Here is a 14,568-nt window from a genome sequence, read left to right as displayed (position 1 = left end):
AGCGGATTAGCGCTATTAGCGGCTTAGCGGATAAGCGGATAAGCAGCTTAGCGGCTTAGAAAAAGGGGGGGGGAGGGGGAAAAAGTCGGAAAAACTCGCAAGACATTTTCGTCTTGCGAAGCAAGCCCATAGGGAAATTCGTCTTGCGAAGCACCTCCAAAACGGAAAATCCTTTCGTCTAGCAGGTTTTTCGTCTTGCGAGGCATTTGTCTTGCGGGGCACCACTGTACTTGATGCAAGGTTTAGAATGTTTTCAAATATTAATGATAGAATGTTTCACAAGAAATGTAGCTGTATCCTTTGTCTCTGTTTCCAACTGGCATCTTAGATTTTAAACCTTTTTTCTGTTGCTTATATAGACAACAAGGTATTTTGCTTGTTTACAGGCTTTTGCTCATTTAGTGTAGTTTCTCAAGGCACTTTTTGGATGCAGAATACATTATTGTTATATGGGCAACAGTTCAGAGAAGGGAAAAGGTTTACTTATCAACTAGAACTGTATCTTTTGGTTTAACCATGCTGCTTTCGGTATTGTCACAGCCTATATATTGAATTGAAAGAATTGAACATTTGATTTACAATTGTACCTTGTGCATATTCCATTTTATTGTATGGCTGTGCTGGCCAGAGTTCCAGAGGGCACCAGGTTGGAGAAGGCTGTGTTAGATGAATGCAGTTGGTAACCTAATTCCATAAATCAGTTCTTATAGGAAGAGAAGCTGTCATTTGGAGTTGAAAAGCTACATTTTGATGTTTTTTTATCAGAGCTGTAAGGAGAAAACTTATGAATATATGTATTGATCTGCTCAAACTGTTAGAGTTCTTTAGGTATCCTAGGAAACAAGCTTTCCAAAAATGCTGATGTGGAACATTGCTTGTTCAGGAGGTTTGCCCTGAGGAAAATTTGAGAATGGGCTTGAGGCTCAACAATTCCTTCTTGCTACAGGTGGAGTAAGTGTAGGTTGTGGTTATTGGTATCCCATTTGTCTCAAAAGGCAATAGAATGCACCTTTTTGGGTGAAGTTGAACTGCTATTTTAGCTGCACTAAAGTGACCTCCCCAGAGCACATGCCTGGGCAGTGTGTGTGGAGGTTCTGGACTGCCCAGATGACAAGACTCCTCTCAGCCTTGCTGATGTGGTTCAATGAAAATCAGATCCATATGTATGGCACCAACTTTGCTGCAGGAGTTGCTGGAAAGAGGCATGCAAGGCACCATCCAACTGTCTTAGAGACTCCACTCCAGATTTGTGTTGGGTGTACTCCTTAGCCTTTTCTTCTCCTGAAGATATCCCGCAACGCAGAGGAGATTTAGGATTAGAGCTACCTTCCTATGTTGTTGAGCCCCATCTGCCCCTCATTTCCCTCTGCAGCATGTGCAGAAACCACCATCATGACTGTTGGACCCACTATTTGTCTCATCTGCTCAATCCACTTGAGCCTGTCTACACATGCAGGGGAAGTCCGTAACTCATTGAGGGTTTGAGACCCATTGGCTACCCTCACCTGGTTTACCCGGCCAGTTGAAGCTGATCCTGGCATGTGACCACTGTTGCATGCTGACACTGTCTAGTGTTGGCTATTTGCAGTTTAGTTGCGCAGCAGAAAGCTTGCTGGGGAGATCACGCATTACAAGGAACTCAAAAATAACTTTATCAAGGTTTTAATAACAAAAACTCCTTTTACGCTAAATATATCAACAAGCATGACCCAACCACCAACCCATCCCCCAGGGTACTGAGCGAGCTAGGTGCTGCTCTTTATATACTATACCCAATTGCTGACACAGCTTAATTAACACAACTTAGCAGCACCTGCTATACTGTTTCACAGCTGTAAAACTGGGTCTCGTTATTTGCTCTGGCCCTTAAAGACATACACATCTTGTGGAACAATAATGAACATTCACATTTAAAGAGACCATTCAACATCTAGGAGCCACAGGTGAGAGCTGAGTGCGGGGTGGGGACTAAAGGTGGACAAACTACCTCAGAAGGAGCACATCATGAACTCCATGTCAGTACGCCTTTCAACCGATGTCAGTGAATGGGCCCAATAACTGGTTCTGACCTGACTGGGCTAGGCGACTGGAGCACTTTCAGAGACCTTCCAATCCTGGAATGCAGGTCCCAGTGCATTGGACCCACAACTGTGCATTGTGAGCACCAGACTTATGCAGAGTATAAATAACGCGGAAGCTAGCTGTGAAGCATAACTCCTTTTATTTCTAATAGCTACTACAAACTAACGAACTATTGGCTTACATGAGTGTTACGTCTCCCACTCAGCCATCTACATAGATGAGACTCTCTCCACACACAGAGTCAAGCAGTCAGTCAGGAGTAGAAGAGCAGTTTCCGCCCCCTCCTTTTTCAAAACATCAGATCAGGAGAGTCTGTCAATGGAAGGGGTGAAAATATCAACACACCAGAGGTGCTACCCCTGCTTTACAGGATTAGGGAGATAATAGTGTCCAAGAAATGTAGTTCCATTCATTCAGTTCTGCTTGTGGTGGCGAACTGGGAGCAGCTGATAACAGCACAAACAACGGCTGTATGTAACTATATAAATTCTTTTTAAATGTGATTCAACATATATCAAAATATATGGTTCTATAGACCAATGTATTATATAAACAAAACATGAGAAATTAGAGTCCATCAGATAGATCAGGAAATACAATCTATTCAGTTCTTATATTGGCAGTATCCACAGTGTGGAATTCTTATACCAATCTTGTAGTGTTCCACGTGAAGATGCTTAAGAATTCTAGCATTCCTTGTATGTAGGTATCAGAAGAAAAACTTGGAAGAATGGCACATGCTGAAAATAAGACAAGGATTCCATGATAATTCCCTGTTTCGCCCAACCGGGCTTCGTCAACTGTGCATACTCTGGATTATATAAACGAACATAATGTGATGTAATTTTATACAAAACCAAGTAACATAACACACATACTAAACAATAAATTTACATACCGTATTCTTGTATATCAGAAACATGGAACATAATGGATTCAGTCATCATGATCATTAACCTAATGCCTCTTTATATAGAGAGAGGCAATATCGGCTACAACCACAGGTGGCTATAATTTCTATAAATGCTTCTTAAAGAGACCATATTTTAATCAAAAACCATAAATGATTTTTTTAAGAAATTGATAATATTCCTTTAAGATGTTAACCATGTAATAACTCATAAAAAACAGCTGTAATCTAATTCTGTATTCAAGCCTGAAGGATGTAAAGTGTTGAGTAGAAAAATAAATCTCGTTTCTTTCTGCAAAAGAATCTTTTTAGCTTGTTCTAATCTATAGGTCCCTGATGTGCCAAGATGACAAAAAATGTTAGATCCTCATCAGAATGTGACGCTTGAGTAAAGTGTTGTACCAAAGGCACGTCAACAACACTGTTTCTGATTCTGGAATGATGCTCAGATATCCTGACCCTGATGGGTCTAATGGCGGGTCCTACATACAATAACCCACAACTGCACATAATCACGTAAATTACGCGTGAAGTGGCGCACGTGGCAAATGATTGCAAAACAAACTTAAAGCCTTCTTTATTAGAAAACTCTTTCACCTGCAATGCATATTTACATGAGGTGTAATGACCACATCTAAAAAAACATCGTGGAGAGTTGGTTAAGGTCCGTTGTGTAAGTGTAGGTTTTAAATCTGTGTGTACCAACATGTCCCTCAGTGACCTAGTGCGTCGTTTGGTAAAACAGGGAATCACAACACACCCAGGAATGTCTTTAAGGATGTGCCAATGACATTTGACTATTCTTTCAATTTCAACTGGGAGCAGCAGCAGAGAGAGAGCATGTAAGTCCGTTGACATTTTTATCTTTATGCAAGTTCACTTGTAATTATAAAAGGCTGATCAAACTCTGCCCTGGGCTGCACTGTCATTCTGGTGGATCTTTGTTACATTAGCATGTAAAGAAAAAAATAGGAAAAGGTTTTAAACCTGAATAAATGTGTCTGAATTTGATTATAGTACTAACTTACAGGGCATTTTAACTAAATGTTGGGCCCAAACATTTGTAAATCTGTTTAATTTCTTTATGCAATTTAGGTAATAGCATTAAAGGAATTAAATATGCCTTCCTGGCCCAAACACTCATATCAACTTTTCAATATACTTTTCTTGTTCTGGATTATTTGTTGATCTTTAACTTTTGCTACTCTACTTTGACATTACTGACTGCTACAGAAACTATTTTAGACTTTGTAGAACCATAAGGAAAGAGACTTATGTGCAGGGGAATTCTAAACATATTTCCTCAGAAATAAAGGCGATTAGTTTATTGAGGTTCACCTCTAGTTAAGTGTGCATAGGATTGTAGCCTGAATCAGTTCACAAGTCTTAACTTATCAGTATTTAGATTGAACCTACTTTGAGTAGGGAAACTAGGTTTTTGTTTTTGTTTAATGATGGAGCTCAAAGCTTCAAAGAAAAAAAAGATGACATTTCTTTTTTAAAAAAGTTTGCATAAATGTTTAAAACTGGGGTACTAGCCATCCTTGGATATATGTATTTATTTAATAGTTGAGGAATCTGAAGATTAAGACTTAAGGTGTCAAGACTTTATGTTTTATATAAAAATATAGTTATACATTTTGAGCACAAGATAGCCAGAACTAAAATGCTTAAGTTTTATTAATTTTCATAGGAGAGTCAAGCATGTGCTTAACTCTATTCCATTGAAGTGAAAGGGGAGAATTGCTTAACTTTGCCAAGAAAGTGCCCTCTCAATGATAACACAACATAGCTGGAAACTGCCATGTGTAGCTTTAGCTTCAGGTTTTCTGGGACAATGGGCAGTTCAAATTTACTCAGTCTCTTTGTCTTGAAAAGAGACTCTTCTTGACATGCTGCATTTTCTTCTAATTAGCTGCAACTATTGGTGTCATCTTATGTTTCCACTGACAGAAAAGTGCTTCCCCAGAGAGTGACTTTTATCTGCTTTGTTTTGTGTGTTTCACTGAGAGTTGTTGCGGTCATTTGTCACAATAATTAATTTTTTATTAGTGTGTTGCTAGATGCACTGAGTTCATAAAAGCAGCCATAACATGGGAGCAGGAACTTAGTGGATGTTGTCACGGTAACTTCTTGAGCGTGGAATAATTTTCTAGTTCCTAAAGTGACACAAACTGCTCTACAGTGAGTACACAAAGTTCTCCAGAGCAAGTTCTGCCATTTCAGGAATTGGAAAGCACATATGGCTCCCAAAATGGGAGGGGCTATGGGGGCTTTCAGTGGGATGCGGGTGGCGCTGTGGTCTAAACCACAGAGCCTAGGGGTTGCCGATCAGAAGGTCGACGGTTTGAATCCCCACGACGGGGTTAGCTCCTGTTGTTTGGTCCCAGCTCCTACCCTCCTAGCAGTTTGAAAGCACGTCAAAGTGCAAGGAGATAAATAGGTACCGCTCCAGCAGGAAGGTAAACGGCATTTCTGTGTGCTGCTCTGGTTTGCCAGAAGCGGCTTAGTCATTCTGGTCACATGACTCTGCAGACAAAATTCGGCTCCCTCGGCCTATAGAGTGAGATGAGCACGCAACTCCAGAGTTGTCCGTGACTGGACCTAATGGTCAGGGGTACCTTTACCTTTATCTTTATGGGGCTTTCAGTGAGGCAATCCTGTATTTGCTTACCTGGCAGAAAATCCCACTGAACTCAGTAGGACTTGCTTCTGACTAGATATGTATAGGATTCCAGTGTTAGTCTTCTTCCAGGAGTTTAGCAATGGAGTGTGGTGAAAGAGATAAAAATGCAAAGCTGGTAGATGCAGATAGGCTCATGGGATTGGCTTGTTAATTAAGTTACAGTGCTTTTCTCCTATAAAAATGAAGGCATGAATGAAACCATGCTTGTATATGGTGTAATAGGAAAGAGGGATGAGTACTTGGAAGAAGTAATAATGCTTGAATGCAATATAGATATATTTATCAGGATGTACCAGTCTGTAGTTTGCCCAAGTTTTGTAGAATGCTGTATGATATAGCAAGAATGACATAAGTGTATTGTAAAGAGATCCTGAACGGTTCCTATGCAAGAGAGAAACTTCACATTGACCAGTTTTATGCCACCTTAACACCGAGGAAGGTCTGTGGCCAAATGTAGGGATTGATCATTTTCACTCAGTTCTTAAATACTTTTTTCTTGGAAGTATGTGTCCTTTGAGTTTACTGAGGCTTACCTCTAAGTAAGTGTAGTAGAGAAATGCTTGTTTCTTTCCTTTTTTTTTAAAGAAATATTTTTTGTTAAAGATTTTCTTTAATAGTACATGCCTCGTCTCTTTTTTTGGGTTGTAGAATCTTTTTTTACATTTAAAGTGAGATGCTAATGTTGTATACAGCATAAAGTTGGGGCAGAAGGAGGGGTGATAATACTTGGTTCATATGTGGGGGTTTTATGTCAGCTTCACTTTGATAGGTTCTCCGTCTATTCATTTATTATATTTCCTCAGTAGTAAGAGATTGGATGGGGCCCAGGGCATCATTTAGTTGACAGGACATCATTTAGTTTTTTTTAGTTGACTGCAGTGAGATTTGTTTGCATGGGGAAGGGGAGGAGATTGTTGGGTCAAGTTAGCCATATTGATTCATATGGAAATATGAAACAATATGCCTGACTTAACCCAACAATCTCCCTCCCCCACAGACTCACTGTTAAGACTGTGTTCATGGCCGACAATCTTACTTGGCTACGAGTGTTCGCCAAAGAAAGATTGATTCATATGCTGTCAGTGGGTTCTTGTTGTCTTGTTGGACTGTGTATGTAATAAAGGGGAGCCATACCATTCTAGTAAGGCTGTTTCCCATACAATTTGGTACCACTGGTCCATGTTCACTCATGACACTTCTCTCTGGTGTCTGGCTATGATGCTTCTGACTGCTGAGAGTAGGTTCGTTATAAGCCCTTTATAATGTGAGCAGTGTTAGAAACTGAGATATGAAAGCTAGGAGCTAAATGGCACCTTAAAACTAGGCTATGGCTACAACAACTGAACGTCTAGGCATCCTTTTTTATAACAAGAATATAAAGCAGAAAACATTCATTTTCAGCTTTGTATTTTTGTTATGAAAAAGCATGCCTAGACGTTCAGTTGTTGCAGCCATATACAGTGGTACCTTGGATTACAGATGCTTCAGGTTACAGACACTTCAGGTTACAGACTCCGCTGACCCAGAAATAGTACCTCGGGTTAAGAACTTTGCTTCAGGATGAGAACAGATATCGTGCTCCGGCGGCACAGCGGCAGTGGGAGACCCCATTAGCTAAAGTGGTGTCTCAGGTTAAGAATAGTTTCAGGTGAAGAATGGACTTCCAGAACAAATTAAGTTCTTAACCAGAGGTACCACTGTAATTTAGTTGCAGCTAATATATTATGTTCATTTTTCACATGGCCTAGTCCTTCCCCTGCCCACCCCCCCTAATATTCTTAGGAGGGTCTCTTCTCCAGTCTTCAGAGAGTAGCTGGAAGTGGGGAGGCAGAAAAAGGTCCACCTTTCCTTCCACTCTGCAGTTATAATCTGAAATCTTAGGCGCGGAACTATGCCCAGAGCTAAAGAACTGCTCTCCCTAATGTAATTCCCTGTCGCAAAATGCGCCTAGAACAATGGGAGTTTCAAACACTGAATGTGGGTGGGCATTATTGTCTTGGAAAGTGTTCACTAGGGCCAATGAATGTTTGCTTCTTGAGGTGCTGCACTAGTTGTGTTATCTCTGTTCCAATATCTTTATACAAATTTCAAATTTTACCATTTGAACAGAATGTAGTGTGCTGATGAGAGCAAGCAGACATTATGCAATAGTGAGAGAGATTATTCCTACTAGGGAACCCAAGTAGTGAATGCCAGTGGGATCATTAAGAAACAAATGGGGAGTTACTGGCATGCTCAGGGGAAATTCAGGACATGCAGAAGTACAAAAATGTTTTCTGGAGAGACATAAGGGGACAGTTGATCCCTTTCCCCAAAACAGCCCAGTAAGGATTGAGTTCTGTAACAATGGAATGTTGACTGTCAGTTGGAAAAGAAAACAAAGCTGGGGTTGAGGGAGTGGAATGCCCTGCTTGAGTCTCTAATAATACAGTGGTACCTTGGGTTACAGACGCTTCAGGTTGCAGACTCTGCTAACCCAGAAATAGTACCTCGGGTTAAGAACTTTGCTTAAGGATGAGAACAGAAATCGTGCTCCGGCGGCGCAGCGGCAGCGGGAGGCCCCATTAGCTAAAGTGGTACCTCAGGTTAAGAACAGTTTCAGGTTAAGAATGGACCACCAGAACAAATTAAGTTCTTAACCCGAGGTACCACTGTATAGTATAATAATAATATGGTATCCTGGATGAGTGCATGGCTGACAGGCTGGAACTTTGAACAGCACTTCTGCTAGGTAGTGAGGGTACACTGCCACATTTGTTACAGGTCCAATTTCTATTTACCCCCCCCCAAAGTTTATTCCTTAATAGCTGTATATGTTTAATACATAAAATCAGAGGCCCACAAAGATGGTTGTCAATACCAGCCATAAATTTGGTGCCTTAAAGACTAAAGCGAGAGATGCTGTTAAAACAAACTGTAGTAAACCAGACAATTTAGGTAATTGTGTGCATGTGAAGAGGACTCTGAAAAGGGGAGGTGTTGGTTTCACTTTGAGTGAGGTGGGAGGAACTAGCCCTCCCTTTCCCAAGTTTCTCAGGAATGTGCACAAGAGCCTGAATAGGCTGTTCGGTGGGATACCTTTTTTAAAAAAACTAAAACTGTGAAAGGGCAGGGTTTCATCTCTTGTTTTCTGCTGTGCTTTGGAGAAAATTAGAAGCCGTGTGAGTCTTTTCTACTGTTTTACCTTCTAATGTTGAGTGTGAGATGAGACAGTTAGTTCATACTAGATAGTTAGGAAGATCAGAAACAGTGGAAGAGGCATCTACTGCTTCTGATTTTGAGGGTTTTGGTGGGGATGTACTGAAAAGTTTGCTGCTTCATTTTTGTGTATTTTCTGTGTACTGGATAACATGGAGGAGCGGCAGGGTCACTGATGAACAAAAATGTTGGCTGGGTTCTAAGCCAAAATTAGTGGACTGCTAGATAATATGTTTTGTCTCATTGCGGCCATGTTTTCATGCTCAGTGTTCAGCAGAAGAATGGTGTGGCAGTAATGCATTTTTCACACTAACATAAATGCCACTCTTTGGGTAGTGCAAGGATAAATATGTGGCTGGTGTTTACTTTAAAGGTGTGGAGAGAAGTTATAACTACAAGGCTTATGTGTAAGCTTATAGAGCAAGAATTTGGAAGATAGAAATCATAAGGTATGCCTTGACTTTCACTGCTGGACAATTAACTCTCCCAGTTCGGTTTCTGCGAAAGTCTTTAATGTCCAGATCAGATCAGTTCATTGGCAAGGCATAGGCTATAAGGTACAGCAGGTACGCAAGAGATACAGATAATGGCTGTGCACAAGTTAAGACATATATCTAACAAATGACAAGCCAACTGTCTTGTCTTTTTGAAAGATGGGGCAGGCACAGCTTTTGGCACATGCTGTTTGTATAGCAAGTAGCCAGGATCTTGAGATTGGGCAAGCAAGCAGGCACTTCTTCAAGTGAGTTGAACCTGCAAGTGCTAGAGCTGTCATTTTCTTGCCCAGTCAGTAATCTGACTTACTCTCATTTGCCTCTCCAGTACAGAAAGATAGGCAGGAGGAAACACTGTAGGTGGCTCCTCCACATTCTCACTGGGAGAGTTTGACATTGTAAGTGTGGAAACTTTCACTACCAACCCAATTGGTCTTCCCCAGAATCCAGTTCTCCTTTCCCCAAACTGCTGATCCCTACCTTGGACTCTGATGCTTCTTGAGATCCTGATCTCAACTCCTCTATCCCAAACTGCTCCCTGGGGTCATCCAACTCCAATTCCCTGAGCCCTTACCATTCCTCCTCAGGTTCTGACCACCTCCTCCATGACACCTCCATAGACTCATGACAGAGTATTATTTTATACAGAACACTGGGGAATGAACCCTTAACTCAATTACTAGGTGTTTACATATCTTCACATAAGAACAAATGTAAAGCATGGCACAAAGTACAGATAGTCTACTAGCCCACACAGTTACTCAGATCTACTAGAATGTCAAGGTTGAACTAGCCACCCTGAAGTGATTTTTACTTCACTCGTGAGACATTAGGTAAAGGAAAGGTTATTGGACAATACGGGTAGGATCCAGACTTGGTCATGTTTAAAGTAGACCCACTGAAATCATTGTGACATCACTTACTAATGACAATTAACCCACAGAAGAGAAATTTGGATTGTATTTACTCTGTGCTTGGTGTTCAGGTGGCTAGTGTTTGGCTTGCCACTTTAAGGCCCATCTCTTTTGTTTCTATGTACTAACTTTCAGGATACTCTTATACCCCTTTGGAATGTCTTTGGCATTTTTTGTACAGACCTTTTCATCTTATTCCCACATGGAGCATCAAGTTGTTTCCTAAGTCCTGTTCAAAGTTGTTTGTTGTTGTTTAGTTGTTTAGTCATGTCCGACTCTTCGTGACCCTCTGGACCAGAGCACACCAGGCACTCCTGTCTTCCACTGCCTCCCTATTCAAAGTAGACCCATTAAAATTGACCTAATTTTGTCCTATTGATTAATTTCAATGAGTCTACTCTGTGTAGGACTAGCATTGGATATATCTCATAATGTGTATTCCCTAAGACGTCTTATCAGGTAGTATTTGGTGAAGTGCTATTTTTTTTTAAGTAAGGTCTCTGATCCACAAGCTCTCAACAAGTTTATATTTGAATATTTCATTGACTTGTAGAAGCCAGGTTGAGAAATCTTATTTTCAAATGGCATTGCGCAGTGTTCCAGGGCATCTTGGTATTTATAACATCTTGGACAACCTGTTTCATTACACTTATGAAACTTCAGGGATTAGTCAAGTGGGACAGAAAAGGCTGCTACATAAGCTCTATTAGTTTTGTTAAAACAGTTTATAAACAAGAAAACTGATCATGTCTTCATGTCTGGAGGTGGCTGATTCTTTTTCTGCCCCCTCCCCCTTTCTGTTGAGATCTTTGACCAGGATGTCTTTCAGGTGGTTAAATGTGTTTTTTTGCTGTATCTCTTCCCATTTTTCATTTGTTTTGTTCAGAAAAGAAATTTAATCTTAACAGTAACTTTGAAAAGCAATTGCAGATATTAATGCCTCATATCAAGTTTATTGAGTCGTTGCTTCCTTCAAAAATAGATCAATCAGGAGTGCTTTCCTGGTAGAGCAAGTCATGAATTTATGTTGGATCCTTTCAGGTGTTTCATATAGACTGTGCAGTCTATATGAATGCAAGAGTTGGCTTTATGTGTGGAGGTGACATGGCCATATAAATCCTAACTTAGAGAGTAAACATGCAAGATGGTACTACTGTCATTCCTAAACAGGCATCTATTGTAGTGGGACATACCACCCTGAAAATGAGCATATCAGACCAAAGATATGGGTTACCTACCCCATTGTGACCTGAATTAGCAGCTACATGTTCAGCTTAATTTGCAAATTATTTCTGTAGCTTTTCTAGGGAACTGAAATAAGCAAATTATTATCAGGTATGCTATTTGGGGGAGGATCTCAAATGCTCTTCTGATAAATTTCTGCTCTCATGTTTGCTTAGAAGGTATGGCCTTCAGAGCTCAAGCTGGAAGGGTAGCACCAGTAGAGCACCTCTGAAAGTCTCAAAGATTTGTTATCTTGTTTGTTCATGCATTCAGAACTATTACTGAAAGAGAAACTGGTTTTCAGATTCCATGAGAATTAATTTAGTGCTGCTGTGAGAGATCTGATCCATTACCTGTATTTGGTGTGTGTGTGTGTGTAAAAAACCTAGTTATTTGGGATGTATGCAATTTACAGTGCATTTTGCCAAGAAAAAGTGAACTATTTCATAAATATTCAGGCCACCCTCTTCAGTGCTATCTCAAGAATTTGAGCAATCTAACCCCTTTCTCTCTTCCTCATCACCACCACATTCAACTGTGGATGTCACTTGTGAAGCATGCTCACAACTTCTAGATTACCTTTGGTTCACTGGAATATACTGTGTAAGGTATATTATAAATAGCTTGATTTCAAGGCAGTAGAATCATTTGCACTGAAGCCTTTACAAGATCTGTTGGTGTCGTAAGAGAAATACTTGTAACTGTTGCTTAACAAATTATTAGAGGTGCGGTAGCTGCAATGAGAAAGGAATCTATGAGAAAGTAAGCAGTATTATTCCTGCCGCTTTTAGTGGTCAGTTTGCTGCCTTTCATTACTTTTGGGCTTTCCCCTCTGATTTTGAAAAGGAAACATTGAGCCTGCAAGTATGAAAAGTAGCAAATTGATTTCTCTTAAAGCAGTAGTAATTACGGTATACTGTTTATTTTTCCAGATATTGAACCTTTTTATAGTAAAATGTCCTGAGCCATCCAGTTTGCTGCCAAAAATTAAGCAGTTTCGCCTTGTGAAAGTCAGATAATGATCTTGTAACAAGAAGTCAGTGAAGCCTGAATAAATTAGCACAATCTGTCATCACCATGGTATTGGGCTATCTTCTATGGAAAAATAAACACAGCAAAATCTGCTGCAGGTGGCTGCCTATTTTCAAGATGCTTGTTACCATGCTTGCTTGCTACGTGTATCTCTGAACAAGTCTTCTGACTACTTTTCTGTGTTTGGGCAATAAGCCCTTCTTAACATTGGGAGAAGTTGGCTCAAATGTTGTGCTGGGAAAGCATTTCCTAGTGTGACACAGGATGTTCTTGCTTCAGAAGAGCTGGTCCAAACCAGCACACTAATCAAAATGCATTGGAGTCAAGGTTGTGTAACATAGCCTGGTTACCAGAGTGCTGTCATTCGGAGGGTGACAGAGACAAGTTGGAACTTTTTGAGAAAATGAATGTTACCAAAAGAATATATAACACAAGGAACAAACAGTGAAATGGTTTAATTATGAGGCTTCTGAGAGGTTGTGAGATAAATGCTGCTGCTGTGCCATGTGACTTTTGGCTTCAAGGGAAGTAGGGGAATTTCAGTTGGGTGTGTGTGTAAAAAATCAGAGGAGGGAGAAATCTAACTTTTGGTTCATTTTGGTTGTATTTTTGTTGTTGTTGTTTAGTCGTTTAGTTGTGTCCAACTCTTCGTGACCCCATGGACCAGAGCACGCCAGGCACTCCTGTCTTCCACTGCCTCCCACAGTTTGGTCAGACTCATGTTTGTAGCTTCGAGAACACTGTCCAACCATCTTGTCCTCTGTCGTCCTCTTCTCCTTGTGCCCTCCATCTTTCCCAACATCAGGGTCTTTTCCAGGGAATCTTCCCTTCTCATGAGGTGGCCAAAGTATTGGAGCCTCAGCTTCAGGATCTGTCCTTCCAGTGAGCACTCAGGGCTGATTTCCTTCAGAATGGATAGGTTTGATCTTCTTGCAGTCCATGGGACTCTCAAGAGTCTCCTCCATTGGCTGTATTAGGGAACAGGAAATTTACGGGTGTGGAGCTCAGCAGGACACTGGAGCCTATGGAATGGGGAAGGGATTCCAGAATCAACCCTAAGGGAGAGAACACAAGGGGGACTCCAGTTTGCCTGGAGAGTTGTTGACTTATTTAGAAAACAATGGATGACTGTCATGGATACTTTACAGATAGGTAGCCGTGTTGGTCTGCCATAGTCAAAACAAAACAAATTCCTTCCAGTAGCACCTTAAAGACCAACTAAGTCAGTTCTTGGTATGAGCTTTCGTGTCAGTTCTTGGTATGAGCTTTCGTGTGCATGCACACTTCTTCAGATACTTTAGTTGAGATTCCTGCATTACAGGGGTTGGACTAGATGATCCTCAGGGTCTCTTCTAATGCTACGATTCCATGATTCTGTGATACCTTGCACCTTCAGGGATCACTACCTGATGGGTTATAATAGCCAATCTATGTGGGTATATTGGTGTAAAGAGCCGCAGCATTCATGCTAGATAGAAATAATTGTCTTGAGGGAATGTTATGATTATTTTATTGTAAGCTGCTTTAAATATGGAATGAGGATTATACATATTTTAAATAATATCTCAATGGCATTGTACATGAAAAGAATCATTACAGTGTGCCACATGTTTCTTAAAAAGGGAAACAGGTTTTTCTCCCCTTCCCCTTTTGCTTCAGGTAGGTAGTCGTGTTGGTCTGACGCAGTTGAAATATATATATATATATAAAAATTGTCCAGTAGCACCTTAGAGACCAACTAAGTTTGTTTTTGGTATAAGCTTTCGTGTGCATGCACTTCTTTTGTATCTGAAGAAGTGTGCATGCACATGAAAGTTTATACCAAGAACAAACTTAGTTGGTCTCTAAGGTGCTACTGGACAATTTTTTAATTTTTTAAAAATATATTTCCCCTTTTGCTGTATGCTGTTGCATCCAAACATAGGCCTTTGGGTGCTTAATATTCACTTGTCGGGAATGGTGGGCTTGGTCCATTGAATTATCCTATGTAAATAGAAGTTGAAACACTATATTTCTCCCCTTTCCAAA

At 40.5% G+C, this 14,568-nt stretch overlaps 1 protein-coding gene across 2 annotated transcripts in view; it reads left to right on the top strand.

Annotated features, from left to right (window-relative positions):
• The window catches only part of OSBPL2 (oxysterol binding protein like 2), a 66,834-nt gene that overhangs the window by 17,080 nt on the left and 35,186 nt on the right, over nucleotides 1-14,568 (top strand). The gene's annotated exons all lie outside the window — the stretch shown is intronic.

Source organism: Podarcis erhardii, assembly GCF_964252035.2.
Source record: "Podarcis erhardii genome assembly, chromosome: 6".
NCBI lineage: Eukaryota > Metazoa > Chordata > Lepidosauria > Squamata > Lacertidae > Podarcis > Podarcis erhardii.
This window is presented reverse-complemented; position numbering and strand designations above follow the sequence as displayed.